Source organism: Alligator mississippiensis, chromosome 5 (assembly GCF_030867095.1).
Source record: "Alligator mississippiensis isolate rAllMis1 chromosome 5, rAllMis1, whole genome shotgun sequence".
In the NCBI taxonomy this organism is placed as follows: Eukaryota; Metazoa; Chordata; order Crocodylia; family Alligatoridae; genus Alligator; species Alligator mississippiensis.
The window spans coordinates 106031462-106051785 of NC_081828.1; the positions used below are offsets into that span (position 1 = coordinate 106031462).

The 20324-nt window shown below is 41.3% G+C and overlaps 1 long non-coding RNA gene and 1 other non-coding gene across 2 annotated transcripts in view; one reads left to right on the forward strand and one right to left on the reverse strand.

Moving 5' to 3' along the window:
• Positions 1-7363: 7363 nt before the first annotated feature.
• Positions 7364-20324, reverse strand: part of LOC132250860 (uncharacterized) — a 29577-nt gene continuing 16616 nt past the window's right edge. The window contains exon 3 of the long non-coding RNA XR_009462517.1: positions 7364-11426. This is a non-coding gene — a long non-coding RNA (uncharacterized LOC132250860). The remainder of the gene's footprint in view (positions 11427-20324) is intronic.
• On the forward strand, positions 17491-17603 carry LOC132251019 (U5 spliceosomal RNA). Its single transcript, XR_009462828.1, has one exon. It is a non-coding gene; the product is annotated as a U5 spliceosomal RNA (small nuclear RNA).

Below are 20324 nucleotides of genomic sequence, written 5' to 3' on the forward strand. Positions count from 1 at the left end.
ATAGGAGAGGGGGCACTACTGAGAGAGGGTAAGGTCAATTGAAGAGAAAAAAGCTAGTCCAGGTAGTAGGGTAAAAATCCAGAGTCTCTGTTGAGCTCACACTTAATTCAAATCCAGTCTGTAGTTGATTTCTTGTTCTAAATTTGGCATGTAAGGTTGTTTGTTTGTTTGTTTTTAATGTTTTGTGGTTTAAAACAGTTACTTCATGCTCGGTTAGGGAATCCATGGAGGTTAAAGAGTTCTGCCACAGGCTTCTGTATCTTTCTGGAATTGATGTGAAATCAGTGTCCATTCATTCCTGGACATAGAGATCACACCATCTGGCCAACGTAGATGGCACAGGGGCACTGTAAGTAGGTGATGGCATATATGATTCTGGTAAAGGCTCCACACAGTTTGAAAAAAATTGATGGAGGATGCTGTTCTTCAAATGGAGATGATGGTGCTACTGCTGTTGAAGAAGTAGGAAGCTTGGATTCCAAAACCCGCATCTGCCAGGGCTGCCTGCTGGCTAGCCCCACACTGAAGCACTCTCCTGCCCCAGCCAGCCCTAGAAATGCCAGAAAATACACCCCTCACCATTTATCAATGGATCTATCATCTGTGAATTTGTTTAGTTCCTTTATTGAACCTGTCTATGCTATCTGCCTCTATAACCTTTGGGCATAATGAGTCTCACAAGTAAACTACTGCATAAAAAATTACTTTCTCTTGTTAGTTTTACACCTGTCTCCTCCTTATTTCAGTGTGTTCCATTTGGTTCTGATATTCTGGGACTTTTGAATAATAATTCACCATTCTCTTTTTCTATAGCCTTCATGACTTTATAAACCTCTATCACACCCCCTCAGGATTCTCCTATACAGACTAAAGAATCCTGGCATTTTTCTCTCTCCTATCATGGGAGCTGCTCTATACCCCTAATAATCTTGGTTGCCCTTCTCTCTGTCTCTGGCTCTTGCATTTTTGGCTCTTCAGCTTCAACAGAAAAAAAGAGGGTACGTCCACCCAGACCAGTTTTATAACCTGGTAGTTAAGGAATTTTTATGGGAAGAAAGACAATTTCCCATTCTCTGGATGAGCCTCCATCTATTAAGCATCATACAACAGGTAGGCATCACTATTTTATAATGAGATCCATATGATTTCTTTGTGTGGTAGGAGTGCTTAGAACATACTTACTGGATTCGTTTTGTTGGGGGATGCATATGCCACTCCACCCACTTTCAAGATCCAAGTGGCATTTAGGTGGAAGAATGGTGCCTAGCTACACAGACTAAGGCAGTTCTGGCCATACACAGAAGGCAGAATTACAGGTGCCTAGGGAGTTTTCAGGTCAGTAAGGGAGATTCCTGACAGGGCTAAGTGGTTGCTGAGCAGGGATTTTTTGGATTACAAGTTTGAATTTGGGCAGTGATAGTCCTCATAAATCTTTGGTTGGGTCTGGCTGTAACTCAACAAGGAATAAATAGCTGTCCTTTAGATGTAGGTATAGAGAGAAGAGTAAAGGTTTAAATTTTGATTCAGAAAATTGCTCAAATGTGCACATTTCTGAACTGAAAAGTAAATCACCCATCTAACCACACTTATTGCTTAAATCACGCATCTAAACACCCTTGAAGTTAAATTAGAAGCAGAGAAGAAAGGAGTGCAGTTTATAAATTGTCATTGTCCTGATACAGCTGCAATTGCTGTTTTTAATAGTTCAGTCCTCAATTTAATTTTATATTATTTTTTATATTTTAATATATATTATTTTTGAGCTAGAGCTGCACTCCAATCCAACCTAGAAATCATCCTGTGATTGAAATGTATTTTTTGTTTTTCAGCTAAGTGACATAAGTAAAAATTTCCATTATAAATACTGGGTGAAATGAGCTCACAAGACAGATGGCAATTATGTTATAATGCAGTGGATGGATTTTTCTTTAGGTTAAGCTTAACAGTGACTTTGCATAAATCTAGAAAAATAAACTACATAAAACCACTGTATATAAAGTTATGTATAAGGAAGGGCTCCAATGATAAGTTATAATATGGATGTTGCCTTGCTGTTGAGTACTAGTTATACTGGGGAGAACAGCTTTCAGGTTATCTTCCAGTTAAAAAGAAATTATTGCTGTGTACTCTGATATATTCTTAAAATGAGTTATTTTATTTACACAATTGTATCATTTCTGGACCAGAAATAGTGACCAACACTCTTTCTGAAAGTTTTTCTTATTTAACTATCTCAACTGAGTACAGATACCTGGTTCTTAGGGAGTCTTTCCGCTTTGAACAATCTGACTCTCTTTAGCCACATTTAGAAAAAGAGAAATTTCCCTCGCTGCTTAGGTGAGCTTCCTAAAGAACCTGGTCCTTAGAAACCAACAAGGAAACATTTCTTTCCAAACTAAAAAAAACCCTTCCCATTAAAAATAATAAAAATAATATAAGGCTGTACATAACAGTGCCATCTGGTAATCCCTACCATTATTATATTTAATGATACCATGGTAAAGTCTAAAGGTCACAAATTATTAGTATTATCATGCTACACACTCTACAAACATAAGTAAATGACAGCCCTTGTCCTCAAAAGTTTGCCTCCTGTGGTAGGCAGGCAAAATGTTACATTATACTGTATTTACTCTAATAAATAATGAGGTTCCCCTTCCCCCCCCCCCCCATTGGCATGGAGGGGAAAAAAGCCCCTTGTCTTATAATTGCATACAATGAAACATCACTAAACACATTGTCTATCATTAAACTGCTGCCAAAAGTAACATAGGTTAATGCAGACTATCTAAATATGGTACTGCTGATTTGCTGACTCTTTTTACAGTCATGGTGACCCATGATATTATATATAGTTCATCCAGAATCCCTCTGTCAGTGCTTCTTTCAACCTAGCCCAAGTGATTATTGTGTACCCCACCCTTCATGAGATGGAGCCAACTAGGTTTCCCTTTGCCTTATCTGTATATAATTTCTAGATGATCCCAGGACTCATGACAAGAACACCCAGTTTCAGTCATGAGTAAGGGGACTCATTCAAATACGGATCCTTTGTTGGGATGGGGGTGTATCTGGAGTACAAAGACATACTGAGCAGTACTGAGCTGTGGGGTCAACATGGCTTGAAATGCTCTTGGCTCTGTGGAGACCTAGCCCAGTGAGCTACAAGGTAAATTACGAGCCTTCTGGATTTGGACTAATATCATGCATAGTTTATATATTAGGCCCGTGCAAAGTGGCCAGTATTTGGTTCATATTCAGCCACTTCAGGGGACAGTGATTTGATTTGGTAATTAGGATCACTGTCCTGAATTGATTTGGCCGAATCGGATTCAAAAGATTTGTCACCAATTCATTGTGATTCGGTCATTTGGCCATAGACTATAATGGAGAATCACTAAAATACCTATGCAGGGATTTCTGTGAAAGTGCACCTCAAACTGTTGAAAGCAAAACTTGAGTCACATGTATGTGTTAACTGGGTTTCTGGTTGTAGCCACATTGGTCTAAGGAACAAGCAAGCAAGGTTCTTTGAGTATATGCGGTATCTTTTATTAGACCAACTGAATAGTTGGAGAAATATATTTTGCTGAGCTTTTGGGTCTAAAAATCTTTCATCAGGCGGAAAAAAACCTATCCTCAGTTTGTGTGTGCCCTTCCTGGTTTAAATGAATAGTAAAGAAGCCAGAGGCTGGGCTGATATGCAAGAAAGCCAGTCAGTGAAAATGTAAATTGAGGTGAAACAGGGTGAGAGACAGGCAGGGGATGTAGCAGCAAGGTAAAAGTGGAGAGGTACCTGAGGAGTCAGATGTCCAACAGGTTATTTCTCTGGAATTAATTTCTCCAAGATGCATGTTCAAATGGCACACCCAGGAGCAATTAACTTTGGAGCAATAAGCTCTGTAGTATCTTCATGAGCCATAATTGCACATGTGGATGTTTGTGACCAATGTTGTGCTATTCCTGTCTCTAATCAAGGCTATATCAAAAATCCCATCACATTTTGGGGTGTTCATGAGGTAACTCATGTTACTCAGGTAACTCAGGTTTTCTTATATTTGTTTTGCTGATATGGCATATGTAGTCTTGTTGAGAAGCCAATGGCAACCTGTGCTCTGTTATGTTGGTTTTAATCTCTGTATGGGTTATGTTGTAGTGTCTTTATATCTTTATGATTTTGGACATGATTTAATCAAAGGAACTGAGGGATGCATACTTAAAGAAAAGGGAGTAGATGAAACTGCCCTTGCCATTATGTTACTATGGCAAGAACAACCATCATTCTCAAACAGCCAGAAGAGGCTATTGTTGGGATGGGCACCTTAGGTTTTGTCAATAGCAAAGGCACCTCAGAGTAATGGGCCATTAGCTAGTGGAATTACATTCCCTCTGCCTCTGGGAGTAAAATATTTCTAGAGGATTCTGAGATACATGAGCAATTAAAACAATACTAATATAGGAGCGGTGCTGGCTTGGAGGTATTTTTAAGGGCTATTTGTGAAGTGGTTTGGGTCTTTGTATTATTCAAGGCTTGGAAAAGTTCCAGGTCCCCAGCAGTCAGGGTGACAGGATCAGCAAGGATGACCTCTAAAAATACTGGTGGGTCTTTGAAACACTAGATTGTGGTCAGATGAGAGAGTAAGATTTTTTTCTTGTCTTGTTCTGTCTTCAAACTTATGGTCAGTTTTTCTTGTAGAATTATCTTTTTTTTTTTTTATACATAATAAACCTTTTGGTTGGTTTGTCTTTTTACTATTTGCCTGTAGCAAAGTATGATCTCAGGGTGAGTGGTATTCCACTCTACCCATTCTATGGAAAGGGAAGACTAATTTTTTTTCCCCACAACTGAAGGGGAGCTACGTAGAGCCGGCAAAGATTCCCCAGCTGTAGCTGTAAGATTTAGTATAAGCATAGTGGAGGTGAGACTTGAAGGAATTTAAAAAAATTACTCCAGGGAAAATATCAGTCTGTTCCTTGGTACAAACAGCGGAGCACTAGGTTTCTTGTAGGTGGATGGGTTTCTGACAGGCTAATAGTTCCTGACTTCTAGCATGGGGTAAATATTGCCACATGTCATGTAAGAATAAACAACTAAATGTAATGGTTATGAAAGGATGATGGGCTGGGTCCTGTGCAGGAAGGATTCCCTATTCCATAATGCACCATGATCACCCTTCTGAGTAAGGGTCATGATACATCATGGGTAGAAATAATTGCATGAAAAAGGTGGGAGATGTAATCTGTTTAGTGAGTATGGTCCAATAAAAGAAGAGACACTGAACCCATAGTTCTCATGACTTACTCTAACCTCATGATGAGAAACTTGCAGAAAATATTGCGAAATATTTTAACTTTTTCACTATGCCAAAAAAATCAGATAATTTAGCATATGGTGAAAAAATAACACAAGAATATTTATTCCTGCCCCCCCCTCCCTTCCTTAGCTCTATTTACAGTGAAACTTTCTCAAATGCTAATGTCTTTAAAGCCTATGATGCATGGGATGGGCTGCATCCTATTCTATCTACTAGGGTATGTCTACACATCACCTTATGGTGCCATTGTTACTACTCCATGCTTTAGTACTTTTGGAAGTACTAAATCACAGTGCAATACCTGCCCATACTGCACCATACGCACGACAATTATTTTTAGCCGTTAATTTGCCATTGTAGTACTCTAAAATGGGGGAGCACACCACTACCAAGAAGTAGCTGGTGGTGATGTGTAGATACACATGATCACTACATCATCACAGCACATTACTATTTCACTGTAGTACATTGCTATGGTGGTCTAAGGTGATGTATAGACGTGCCCTTAGGCACGTAATCAGAATTAAAGTGTCTAAAAGTGATCCTATTTCAACCTCCTCCAGTCCCTGAAATACAATTAATTGAAAAGATAGGTGGGCCCTCCTCCTATTTACTGCTTTTTGTGGCTTAGTCTTAAGGCTAAAAAGATGGAGTATGACAAAATTAGGTGATTGTACTTTTTTTCAGACTTCAGCAGGGTAGAATAGGATTGCACTTAGGTACCTAAATCCATTTAGGCACTAAATAGGTGGAATATATTCTCACCCATAATCTCATACAGCTGAAATCAAACCCAGTTCTTTTACGTCCCAGACTACTGCCTTTATTTCAAATCTCCCTTGTCTTTCAGTATAGCCTACTTCAGAGAGCTTTACATAGGTTTTTTTTAGGTAGGCATCAGGGAAGTTCAATGTTCTACATGTATGCTAATTTAACTTACATTATTCCTGTCTAAAGTTCCCCCTGCTATCTTTCTCTTGCAATACAATAATGCTTACTCTTAAATTCAGGGTTTTGTAATAAATATTACTACCACATTTTCAGGATTTTAAAAAGATGATTTTACAATGAAGCTAATATTGGTTTTATCTATGTGTAATGCTTATTAGCACAGTGTGGTTCTGTGTTTCCCTCTAGTGGCTTTACAACAGAGAGGTTTGACTGCTGTTGCCCTGGAACTAATAGAACTTAGATTTTTTGTTTCTAGCTTGGGCAGCCAAGGTGCTTGAGGTCTTGGTTATGATACCCATTCCTTATAACTATCCAGGCAACACTGTTACATATTAAGAGATGGGAAAGTCTGCCTCCACAGAGGAACTCTAGACATGTGAATTTATGAGGTTTTGTTGCATGAAGGGAGTACAGTCTCTACACAGTTGTGTGTGAAGAGTTAGGTATTGGATGTGTAGTGTATGGAGAAAGACTTATATTAGGGTAAAACATAACATGATTCAATCTACTTTTGTCTGGGACACTGAGGAGGATAACCTTCCCTCCTTTCATTCCCTGCTTTTCCCTGTGCACTCGTTCAGTCTGATAATATGGGCTAGACTTTAGATTCTGGATGTTACCTAAAACTACAAACTGATTTTTTTTATATTGTAATTTATTTTACAATTCTTGTTGGTTCTCTGCACTAGTCGTTAGTTAGGCTGGGGTAAAGTTTTGGTAAATGGCCTCCTTAAATGGAAGATGAGAAAATGTCATAGGAAAATGTCATAGTTTCATAGTCTGTAGGGTCAGAAGGGACCTTGACAGATCATCAAGTCTGACCCCCTGCCATGGCAGGAAAGAGCGCTGGGGTCAAATGACCCCAGCAAGGTGTTCTTCTAGCCTCCTCTTAAAGACCCCCAGGGTAGGAGCCAGCACTGCTTCTCTTGGAAGTTGGTTCCAGATCCTAGCCGCCCTGAAATTGACACTACAACCAAATTCTCAATTAGTCCCTTAATTGCTTATAACTAATAAGATCAGAATAGGTCAGCAATGAAATGATCCAGGATGATTAACAGTAAAGGAGATTTGAACAGAAAGACTGCTTAAAGAAGGGAATAGTTTGTTGGTATGCTTTATTCAGTTAAATTGACTCTTCAGAATTACAAGGTGGATTATTTTTTCTTCCCATAGATTTAATAGATTATTTCATCATAAACATACTAAAACCCCCCAAAACTTAAAATGAATAATTTTAATACATTGGGGCTGGTTATCTGTGTGGGTTTCAGATGAAGTCATATTTGTGCCAGATTCTTGGCTGTGACAAGAAACACAGCACCATAGAAAAAGAGACAGCATTAAATCTTGCCTGTCCTTGAGGAACTGTATGCTAGATAGGAATGGCTGGGGTGCAGTTCTTTTTGGCCATCCCTCTTCTCTGCCTTAAATACATTTCTGGAACAGGAGTTATACAGGATTTTAGGTATGCTACCTTTGAATTGTTTCAAACAAGTGGAATAGTCAGCTGGTCAGATCAGCTTTCTGGATTATTTATTTTCCTGGAGAACATACAAGACGATGAGTCCTACAATATATGCCCCTTTTAAAAGTGATACAGAGATATGTACATGGAAAGTTGAAAAACTTCAGACAAAATTAACCTGAACGTTTTGCTTAAATTTGATCTGGCTTTAATTTTTCTTAGTTTCATACAAAGGTTTCAGAGAGAGAGAGAGAGAGTGTGCGCATGCATGTTTGAAGTAAAACATGAAAAAATAGAGAACAAACAACAGCAGAAATATTTATTTTCAAGATGTTTCCAGGGAAAAATATTTCCCAACCAGTCCTAAAAAAGGCTTCCTTTCCTTTATATTTTCCAGGGGAATTTCACGAAGGGGAATTGGTTTCATGGATGTCTATTCCAGAATCTCCGAAGGATCTAATAGCCTTCCCTGCTACTTTCTTCAAACCCTCTGGGTGCATCTACAAGTGTGTTTTACTGTGGAATTGCCTAATTAGCTCCACAATAAAGCATCACCAACTACACACATGATGCCAATAGGCCAGAGTAAACCAGTTAACTCTGCTGTAAGATACTACTGTCTGACACAAGTACTATCCTACAACACAGTAATTTATGCCACTGAATCACATATGTAGATGGTGACCAGGCTGGCTGGTGCATGAGGGTGCTACAGTGCAGGGACTGCCTGCCAATAGCCCCATACTGTAGTACCCTCATGTCCCAGCCAGCCCCTCCACAGCACATTGAACTGCAGTGGAGCAGCCCCAGGATGGAAGATTGACGCTCCCAGACCTTGTGCCACCTGAGGCTGTACCATCCTGGCTCAACTGTTGCAGTCCCGGGTGCACATGTAAATGCTGTGCCCAGGAACAATGAACTCTGGCATGATCTGTACCACAGTTTATTCAGGTGCATTAATAGCATGTGTAGGTGTGCCCCCCAAGCCCTGATTTCAGCCTAGTCTTGGTTTTTCTTTTTACTTGAATATTGATCTGTTGATAGATTTGTCTGACCTTTTAACATTATTCCCCAAACCTGAGACCTTTAAGATATATCATGGCTGTGAATATGTTGCTGGGTTTACAGACTCCACAATTCTGAAAGCTGTTTTTAGTGTTTCATATCAAAATGTGTAAGTGCCTACATTTTCTGTCTAAAATGGATGTGCAAACAGGCTGCTGCATACAACAGTATAGAGTTGCACACCATTGTTTAGTCAATGCACAACCTTACTTTTTTACAGATTGGAAGAGATTCTTAGAACAAGCTGGCGTTGGTCTAAACTTACTGACATACTTACATGCATGTTTTTTTCAGAACAAAATTACAATAAAAAGATGAAGCCCAGAACTCTTGCAATAGAATATTGTTACAGAGAAGATTTTATATCAGAATGGTAGATGACTGCATCAGAGAAGGAAAAATTTAGGGCATACATTAAAATAAAAGCTCTTCAGAAAACAAAATGTTCAAGTATAATGGTAATGCTAATTTGAGCATCACAGTAAATTCTAGATGCAGAAGTACTGCAGTGCATATGGTAATAAAATAAGCATTGGCTAAATAGAGGCAGTGATTTTGCCAACGTTTTCTTGATGAGTATTATCTTACTGAATGAGCAATCTTACTGAATGAGCAACTGGTTTAACTTTAACAGAACTGCTTGGAGAGGTAGAGATACTACTCAGTGGGCACATCCACATGTTCTTTAATGCACCATAATCATGGCGCATTAAGTTTTGTAGCTGTAATGACAGGTACTAACTTAATGTGTTATAATAGGTGCTACTGCACATTAACACAGATGAACATTTTTTGTGGTGCTAGTGTGCATTAGACTAAATCTACTGCACATTAGTACATTAGCATGGGCTTTGCTTGCCACACTAAAGCAAAATAGAATTAGTGTTCTGTGCATGAAGCATCTCATGTAATCGCACCCAGTATTGGTAAAGGTGCCAGAACCTGACCCAGAAGGTACAAGAATAAACCTCAGGATTTTGATAACTGCTGTGTTATAGGTTTGAATTGTTAAAGAAACCTAAAAGAGTTAGGTACCCAACTACCACTGGATTTCAGAGAGATCTACTTCCTTTAAGGTCCATTGAATATCCCTTCCTTATTCAAAACAGGTGTTTTTTTCCCCCTATTGTGCTTAAGTATTAGAAATATTATAGATCTTCTATAAATGAGAAATAGACCAAATGATGAAAGACAGATTTAGCTGGCTTGTCAATGCTACTGTGGTGTCTGCCCCAGCAATGAGGGAGGAGGAATCGCGTAAACCTCACCAAAGTTTCAAACTGGATATACATCAATGAGGCAGTTCCAAGTTTCTCCCTCTGTACTTCCTTTTCTGTTCTCTGCATCCAGCAGACCAAAACAGATACTGGGGTGAGTGGAAAGTTGGTAAGGATGTGGGGGAGCCTCCAGAACAGCCTCACTAGCAAACTTCAAGGTTTGTCATGTGCCTGTGGACTTGGATGAGTAGAGCATCATTGGTCCTTGCTTGGGACACTCTGCCGTAGCAATATAGATAAGCTCTAAAAGACCTAGGCCATTGTTTTCAAACTATAATGTTCTAGTGAGTATTCTTTCTCAGAGATGTGTTTAGGAAAGGTTGACAGTGATTTTGATGGAGTCTCAGTAATAAAATACAAAAAAAGGTTTTTATATTATAGGAATCAATGCAGCATTGATTTCTATAGATCCAACATTTTAGGATGTACTTAGAGTTATTGTCTGGTGTCAAGATACATTAAAAAACAAAACAAAACAACTTTCTTAAATGAGAATTCATACAGCTAATAAAACCTAGAAGGATATAAAGTCAACATGCCTTATGGCTGTCTTCTTGATTTTGAGATAAAATAAAGCATGCAAATATATATACTAGAGACTTTAAAAATAAAATCATTTATCTAAATAGGCAAGAAAGAGCATAATATTAGAAAAAATATGAGAAAAGTATGATCTATTTAAAATCAGAAGCTGTTAAAGTCACACTGATTCAAAAGTAAAAGTAAAAAACAGTTATTCATTTTTATGTGTGTGGCATAAGTAATCTAAGCAGAAACAAAGGCAATAAATGGGTATAACTGAACTATGCAAGATGAATAGAAAAAACAGTATTTTTTTTTACATCACAAACATTATATCCTGTTTAACAGTTTTATCATGAGTCAGGCGTATAAGATTACGGGTACCCTGTATGTCACTAGGTGCAATGACTATGTCGTGGCAGGATGTAGGCAGCCAGGTCAGCAGAGTTCAGAGACAAATTGGGTCCAGGAACCAGGTGGTCAATTGGAAAATGAAGTCCAAGAGTATGCCATGTCAAGGGCACCAGAGAAGTAGATGGAGAGCAAAGTTACCAACCAGCCAAGTCAAGAAGCTGGGACATCAAGTCATGAACAGAGTCTCGGAGCAAGCCAAGTAAGCTGCCCAGATGCTTCCTGTTTCTGTGCAGGGGTTTATATGCAGGAAGTAAAAAATGGGCTGATCCCAACTGGCTGTGCTGGTGACAGGTTATGGGAGAAAGGTTAGGCTCTTCTGAAAACTTCAGGCTGTCCTGGCTCAATCTGGGCAATTATCTGAAGGATGGTAGGCTGGGCTGAGTGGCCTGTGTTGTATGCAGAGGCCCCAGTTTGAGGCTGCAACAGAACAAACCAGAGCACAGTAATGCGTAGATGCTGTGCCAAATGAAACATTTGTCTCATTACACGACCTTGAACAAATATTAGTCCTGCAGGCACTAGCAGATGGACGCAACTGCAGTGGGAGTCTGGCAGGAGTGGGCAATTATTTGGGCCTAAGGCCATATAGGGAGTTTTGATAAGCTGTCACAGGCTGGGTCAGCCCCCTGACTTGCTTCCCCACAACAACTTACCAAAATTCCTTATGGGGCTCCAGGCAGGAAGGGAGCAGCGTCCAGGGGCAGGTGAGGCTGTGATCAGGGGCCAGGTCACCAGACAGTGACCACTTCAGCTTGGGGTCTGGGGCTCCTTCTCTACATGCCCCTGCCCTCTGGAGGGGGTGTGTGGTATGTGTTGGGAGGGATGTAGGGGGCTTGTGAAAGTGTGGGGGAGGAGGCGGGGGTAGGCTGCCTGGGCACTAGGTCCCAAGAGCCTGCCATGGGTAAGAAAAAGGGTGGTGGAGGGTAAGGAACAGAGCTCAGCACAGCACTCCATTTGGGCTGAGCCCCACCTGCTTGCAACAGGACACTCTGTGCTGCATTCCCACTGGGACCCATGGCCCAGCCCAGCCGGGTACTATAGTGTGCCTTCTACCTCCAGTGGTAGCTCCTGCTCCTGACATGCCCCAGCTGCACTGTGCCACTCTGGGTAGGTGGCTCAGCTGGCGGGGTTCCTGTCCCAGTGCACAGGGCTCCAACTCCACTGGATGGTGGATGGGAGCTAAAGCCAGAGCCCCACATGCTGAGGCAGGAGACACCTGCCTGCCTGCCCACTCACTTGCATGAAGTGGCACAGCAGGGGCAGAAGCAGTTTCTAGCAGGGCTGTTATTGGTGTGGCTGCAGCTGGGTGCTGCTCTGCACCCCCTTTTCGCATCCCCTCCAGCAGCAGCTCTCACTACTGCCCCTATAGTGTTGTGCCATGCTGCACTGCTCCCAGTGGGCAGCTTTATCTGGCTATCTCCTTCCCCAGCACACAGGGCTCTGGCTTCAGCTCCCGGCTGCCTTCCAATGGAAGGCAGCTGGGAGTTGAAGTCAGAGCTCTGTGTGCTGGGGCAGGAGCCACCTGGCTTATAGCCATGCACCTGCTGGGTGTGGTGTGGCATGGTGCAGCAGGAGCAAGATGAGGAGCAGCCACTGTAGATGTGGAGAACAGCAGTATCCAGCTGCAGCCATGCTGGAAGCTGCACATTCTGGCCAATGTCAGGCCACAGATGCCAGTGGGAGCATGGTGTGGTCTACCCAGCCACCAGTGGATAGGGCTTGGCCCCATGCTGAGCACCATGGGGGCAGCTATGGGCCAAATTCAGTCACCTGGTGGACTTGATCCAGCCTGTGGGCCATATTTTGCACATCTCTGGTCTGATTTCTAAGAAGATAGATCTGTTACATACTGTCAGCTAATATTATTGGTAGTCCCATTCACCGTCCCAGTTCCTGGTCTACCTTTTTTAACACTTCCTTATTTTGTCTACCACCCTCTTAATCATCCGTTTACACCAAGTAGTCCAAGGCAGGAATTCTTAACTCCCATTCATTCTATACATTTTCCATTACCCAACCCATTATGTGAACATTTACCTCAGTGCACAGTGGATTAAAAACAGTAACGGTTTGAATTAGCAATATTTCCATCCAGTTGGCACTCATTTTATACTGAGGTGAATGACTGCACAAGGGTGTGTGGCAGTAAAGTCCAGCCTTTTGTGAAGCTGATCACAGTTTATTAGAAAATACTATGTGATCAAAGTTCAAAATGGAATTGGTCTACTTTACTTAGGGCTGGATCATTTTGGCTATCATAAACCATGTATTCTTCTTTCAACATTTTACAAGCTCTCTGTTCATAGTACCTTAGGTTAAACATCCTACACATTCTGTTGAGAACTTCTAAGAATATCATAGAATAACTTGTAATGCAACTTATAATAACTTACAATACAAACCTCGCTATCCAGCAGCTGAATTTTGAAAAAAGGTGGATGTATGTGAAAAAAAAAAACAACTTCTTCAGATAGAATTGCCTTTTTGTTCATTAATTTGCATTATACAGTGCACTACAGAAAACTGATATGTAAATATAAGAAGATATTTTTGTAGACCTTTTGCCTGTAATCTATGACTTTGGGCCATATCAGTTCTGACGTATTGACTGTGTAAAACCTGTGTAGAAGCACAGAAGCATCTAGTTCCATAGTCTTCATGAGACAAGGTTTATTCTTCTAAAAGATGTATGCCTTTAAGTGATTTGTAGAATCCCAGAAAATTAGGTTGGAAGGGACCTCAGGATGTCGTCTAGTCCAACACCTTCTCAAAGCAGAATCATCGCCAACTAGATCATTCCAGCCAGGGCTTTGTCAAGCCGGGACTTAAAATCCTCCTCTGATGGAGGAATTTTTCCACATGCTTTGTATAGTGAGAGGCCCAAAACTGGACACAGAACTCCAAATGTAGCTTCACCAGAGCAGAATAGGGGGGAATAATTACTGCTCTCAACCTGCTGGCAATGCTCCTACTAATGCAGCCCAGCATGCTGTTAGATTTCTTGGCAACAAGGGCACACTGCTGACTCATATCCATGTTATCCACTGTAACCCCCTGGTCCTTTTCTGCAGAGCTGCTCCTCAGCCAGTTGGTCCCAAATCTGTAGCAGTGCATAGGATTCTTCTGTCCTAGGTGCAGGGCTGCGTACTTGTCCTTGTTGAACCTCATAAGATTTCTTTTGGCCCAGTCCTCCAATTGGTTAAAATCACTCTGAATCCCTGCCCTACCCTACCAATCTCATTAACAGTAATTCCCTTCATATATTAGAACCAAAACAAAAACAAAAAAATGCCATATATTGGATTAAATTAATTTGGCAAGCTAGAATAATGTTCTGTTTTCAGAAAGTCTGATGCTTCTGAGAGAGATGACCTACACATACCAACTACCGTGTGACATATCTATTCAATTGTATCTTGATGTTCTTGAAAAGAAAAATCTTGATACAGATAGATAATCCACTTGCAGTCTCAAGCATGAGATTCTGATTGCCTATAACATTACCGTAGCTTACATAATGTTAGGATTAGAGATAAAATGATCTAATTCTTTTTTTTTGTTTGTTTGTTTGTTTTTTTTTTAAGTCCAGCCATAATATTGTAGTCAATGAATTTTCTGCAGGGGAATTCACCAATGCCTGTTTAGTGAAACTAATTGTAACTATGGACAGATCCAGTAAAGTACTGATTCAAAACTATGTTCATCAGAAGCATAGAAATGGAAGGTATCTTCTGGATCTGAGCACCTATACATGTGATGGAATTTTGCTCCAATGCATGCTATTTAGCATGCATCAGAGGAGATTTGTTTAATCGAGTCTGCTAGAGCATGCTAATTATCGTGCTCCAGCAGCCTCCGTGTCATGTGTATTCAGCATTCCCACATTTCAAAATGTTGGCAGAATCGCTTTAACTGAAGCTCATTGAATGAGCTTTAGTTAAAGCACCCCTGCCACCATTTTGAAATGTGGGACTCTGAATACTCGTGACACTGTGGGTGCTTTAATTAGAGCCACTCTCAGAGCTACTGTAATTAAAGCGCCCCCACCCACCACCCCGGATCACGTGCATAGATGTCCATTGAGTCCAGCACCTTGGTATTGCAAGCAACTACATCATGTAACCTCTTCTCTTAATTGCTCAAACTCTGTTTTAAACCTAGTTATGCTTTTTAAACTACTACTCCTTTAGATTTCATAGACATTAGGGCTGGAAGGGACATCAGAAGATCATTGAGTCTAGCCTCCCGCCCGAAGGCAGGAAGTCAGCTAGGGTCATAGGATCCCAGCAAGATAAGGATCCAATTTTACTCTTGAAAGTGTTCAGTGTAGGTGTTTGAATCACCTCCAATGGCAGGCTATTCCAGACCTTGGGGGCTCAGACAGTAAAGAAATTCTTCCTTATGTCCAGCCTGAAACAGTCTTGCAGTAGTTTTTAACCATTCGACCTCATCATCCCTTGGGGCGCTTTGGTGAACAAACGTTCCCCCAGATACTGGTGGTCACCCCGATAAACTTATAGGTGGCCATCAGATCACCCCTGAGCCAGTGCTTTTCCAGGCTAAACAGCCCCATAGCTCTCACCCTGTCATCGTAAGGTCTGTTTTCCTGACCTCTGATCATGCACGTGGCTCTTCTCTGGACTCTCTCAAGCTTCTTCACATACTTTTCAAATTGTGGGGCCCAAAACTGGATGCAGTACTCCAGCTGTAGCCTCACCAAGGCCGAGTACAAGGGGAGAATGACGTCCCGGGATTTGCTTGAGAAGCATCTATGGATGCAAACCAGCATTTTGGTCGCTTTACTAGCTGCAGCATCGCATTGAAGGCTCATGTTCATCTTGTGGTCAATGATGACCCCCAAGTCTCTTTCTTCTGTAGCGCTAGTCAGCGTAGCACTGCCAAGTCTATAAGGATGCTGCAGGTTTTTCCTCCCAAGGTGGAGAACCTTTCATTTTTCAGTGTTAAACACCATCAGGTTCTCATCCACCCATTTGCTGAGCCTGTCCAGGGCAGTCTGGATCACCCTCCTGTCTTCAGGTGTGGATGCTTTGCCACAAAGTTTTGTCGGGGATGCTGTGATGGAACAGTTGAGGCATCTCCCTATGGAAGTGAGGGGTAAAGTTTTGCTTCAATCTTGAATGGAAAGTCACCCCTAGTTGACCCAGCTGTAAATAGTTACTTGTTTTTGAACTGAGAAGTCAAAGGCAGCCAGATGTAAAGCTAGTTGCATCACTCTCTTATATGCTCTGAGCTACACAAACTGGCATACTGTAATATCAGTTGCCTCATGGGTCACTAGGTTTGGAGTCAACTTTTAACTCCTGTTGGGAAGCTGTTCCAGATTAGGTCAAATAATTGAATTAAACAATAATTATTTTATATTAAGAAATTGAAAAACTGTTCAATTATTTGTAATCAGGAAACTTCTTCTGAATAGGAATGAGAGTTTCTTATAAGTGTTCACTTATATTTTAAACTGTATTGTTGTAATCGTGATCCTTTTGAATCCACTAGGTTTATGGCTACACCATAGTGACATTGTGTCCTAGTTAGAGTGGCCCAGAACTGTTTGTTCCCACTTGTACATTCCAAATATGGAAATCCATCAGTGAAGAAAGTCCAGAGAGTTTCTCTGGGGATACTTCTTGGTCTCTGACCTACTTAAGACTGCCACTGGGCACAACTCTGAAGAAGCCTCAATAATCATTTAATTACATGCATAATTATTACTAATGAGTTTGGTATTTTGATTTTGGACACAGGTAAAAAATATTTGGTTCTTAATTTTCTGGTGTTAGAGTGAAAAAAAAAGTTAAACAAAAAAATGTTAATACCGCCTGTTATTGGGTTGAAAAACTTCTTTTTCTTATTAAATTAAAAAAAAAAATCAAAGAATCTAGGGAGATGATTGAAATATTGAGCAAGAAGGATTTTGAGATCACAGAACAAGACACAGATCTTGACTATCATATTTTGCCATGAAAATCTTCATTAAAACTAATACAATTAACTGAGTTCTGAAGACTTTATTTATATATAAACTTGGATTAATTTTCTTCTTGATCCTTCCTGATGTCTAGTATAACATTTCCGTGTATGACAAGGAATAAAGAGAAGGATTTTCTGTTTTCAGAGACCTTGTGTTTTCATCAACCTCAGAATTCATTGTGTGTGTGGTTTAAGATGACACTTTACCCCCCATAGTCAGAAAATGGGTGATATTGTTATTGGTTTTGAGGTAGGTTATTTACATTAAATTATTTAACTTCCATGAACTTTCTAAATTCAGGTTTACTTTTAAATTTAATGTATCTAGCTACCTTAAGTTTTCATACATTCTCTATGCCTAAAATGCTGATAGATAACAATCAGTGAAAATCAGAGCTATCCGGTTTCACATCAACAGAAGACAAAATAGAAAATTTCACATTGATTTGATTCCAGACTGATGAAAAAAAGGTAATTGTTGATAGTATTTTACTTACTTTGGTTTCTTTTCAGATCATATACATCTTTATCCTTTTACTAAGCATTTCTTTGTAGAGGAACAGTCATGAGTCTTGAACCAAATTTGTGTGGGTGTAGGTGCACGCCTGTGCATACATTAAGTCTAATAATTTTTGTGGTATTCAGCCAGAATGGACTACACTAGAAATTACTTCCCTTTTTATTTTAGATTCTGAAAAATTAAAATATTCCTTTATTTCTATGTGGTACATAGATCCAAAGCTGTGAGACAGTCAGTTCTACTTTCCTGTACTCATTATACCATTAAAAATATATATACCAACTACTGTGGAAATATAATGGGGATTCTCTAACCAATGGGTATGTCTACACATTCATTAATGCACTTTTGCTACTGCTTATTACATTTAGTACCTCTAATAAGAGGTACTAGATAAAGGTGCAGTAGCTGCACTAATACACAGTAGCAAAGGTGAACAATTTTTTTTGGATGCTTAATGCGCAGTAGACTAATTCTATGGTGCATTAGCACAGTTTGTGTCATGACGCGCTAATGAGCATCCACTGTGCATTAAGGCATCTCACATAGACAAGCCCAATTAGTGGTAAAATCTGCATAGACAACACCCTCTATAAAGTTTTCTTACTATTGACATCATAGTTAAAGTAAATATTAGAAAAAGTGTATTAGGTAATAATATATTAGAAATAACATAATACGTATAATAAAGCCTTAAGGCTTTGCAGGGCTAGCATAATTAAGGTACCTTGTTCTGGCTCCAGTGTTGTGAGTTTGAGCTTCGTGCTGCCTTATGCATAAGGACCTACCTAAGTCACAGTGAAATTGTGGGTTTTTCACAGTCCGCTCACAGCATGCAGAGCTGATTTTGTGGGCATTTTGTTGGGCTGTGCCCCTTGCCAGTGAGTGCCGGAGGGTGCCTTTTGCTCTCTACCTCACTACTCCCACAATGGTGGGAGTCTACTACAGACCTCCCACCCAAAGTCCTAAGCTTGACCAGGAGTTTGCCCGGGAACTGGCTGAGGCCGCATGCTCCAGGACCATGGTTGTCATGGGTGACTACAATTACCCAGACATCTCGTGGGAGGATCGCTCAGCAAAATTCGAGTGGTTGCAAAGCTTCCTCTCATGCATAGATTCATAGATTTCAGGGTCGGAAGGGACCTCAATAGATCATCGAGTCCGACCCCCTTCATACGCAGGAAAGAGTGCTGGGTCTAGATGACCCCAGCTAGATACTCATCTAACCTCCTCTTGAAGACCCCCAGGGTAGGGGAGAGCACCACCTCCCTTGGGAGCCCGTTCCAGACCTTGGCCACTCGAACTGTGAAGAAGTTCTTCCTAATGTCCAATCTAAATCTGCTCTCTGCTAGCTTGTGGCCATTATTTCTTGTAACCCCTGGGGCACCTTGGTGAATAAATACTCACCAATTCCCTTCTGTGCCCCCGTGATGAACTTATAGGCAGCCACAAGGTCACCTCTCAACCTCTTGCGGAGGCTGAAAAGGTCCAGTTTCTCTAGTCTCTCCTCGTAGGGCTTGGTCTGCAGGCCCTTAACCATACGAGTGACCCTTCTCTGGACCCTCTCCAGGTTACCCACATCCTTCTTGAAGTGTGGTGCCCAGAATTGCACGCAGTACTCCAACTGCGGTCTGACCAGCAACCAATAGAGGGGAAGTATCACCTCCTTGGACCTATTCGTCATGCATCTGCTGATGCACGATAAAGTGCCATTAGCTTTTTTGATGGCTTCATCACACTGCCGACTCATGTTCATCTTGGAGTCCACTAGGACTCCAAGATCCCTTTCCACCTCTGTGCCACCCAGCAGGTCATTTCCTAGGCTGTAGGTGTGCTGGACATTTTTCCTCCCTAGGTGCAGCACTTTGCATTTCTCCTTGTTGAACTGCATTCTGTTGTTTTCTGCCCACTTGTCCAACCTGTCCAGGTCTGCCTGCAGCTGTTCCCTGCCCTCCGGCATGTCCACTTCTCCCCATAGCTTTGTGTCATCTGCAAACTTGGACAAAGTACATTTCACTCCCTCGTCCAAGTCACTGATGAAGACATTAAAGAGTATCAGTCCAAGGACCAAGCCCTGTGGGACCCCACTGCCCACACCCTTCCAGGTCGAAACCGACCCATCTACCACAACTCTCTGGGTGCGATCCTCCAGCCAATTCGCCACCCACTGGACTGTGTAGTCATCCAAGTCACAGCCTCTTAACTTGTTCACCAGTATGGGGTGGGATACCGTATCGAAGGCCTTCCTGAAGTCTAAGTATACGACATCCACCCCTCCTCCTGTGTCCGGGCGTTTCGTAACATGGTCATAAAAAGAGACTCTGCAATGATGTTGGCCAGTGCCTTCAGCACCCTCGGATGGAGCTCATCCGGGCCTGCCGACTTAAAGGCATCCAGTTCTTCCAAGTGACTCTGCACCATCTCAGGGCCTACGCATGGCAGTCTGGCACCTTGCTGCTGCCTCTCTACAACCCCAGTGAGAGACTTGTCGTGTCCCTCACTTAGGAACACTGAGGCAAAGAATTCATTGAGGAGTTCAGACTTGTCCCCCCTGTCTGTCACCAATTGTTTCTGCCCATTTAACAGGGGTCCTATTCCTCCCAGGGTCTTCCTTTTACTCCCTATATATCTAAAAAACAATTTCTTGTTGTCTTTTACTTGGGTTGCCATCCTCAGCTCCATGGTAGCTTTGGCCCGTCTAACTGCCTCCCTACAAGCACGAGCAGAGGAGGTATATTCATCTTTGGTGATCTCACCCTGTTTCCACTTTTTATGTGCTCCCCTTTTGGCCCTTAGGCTGCCCTGGA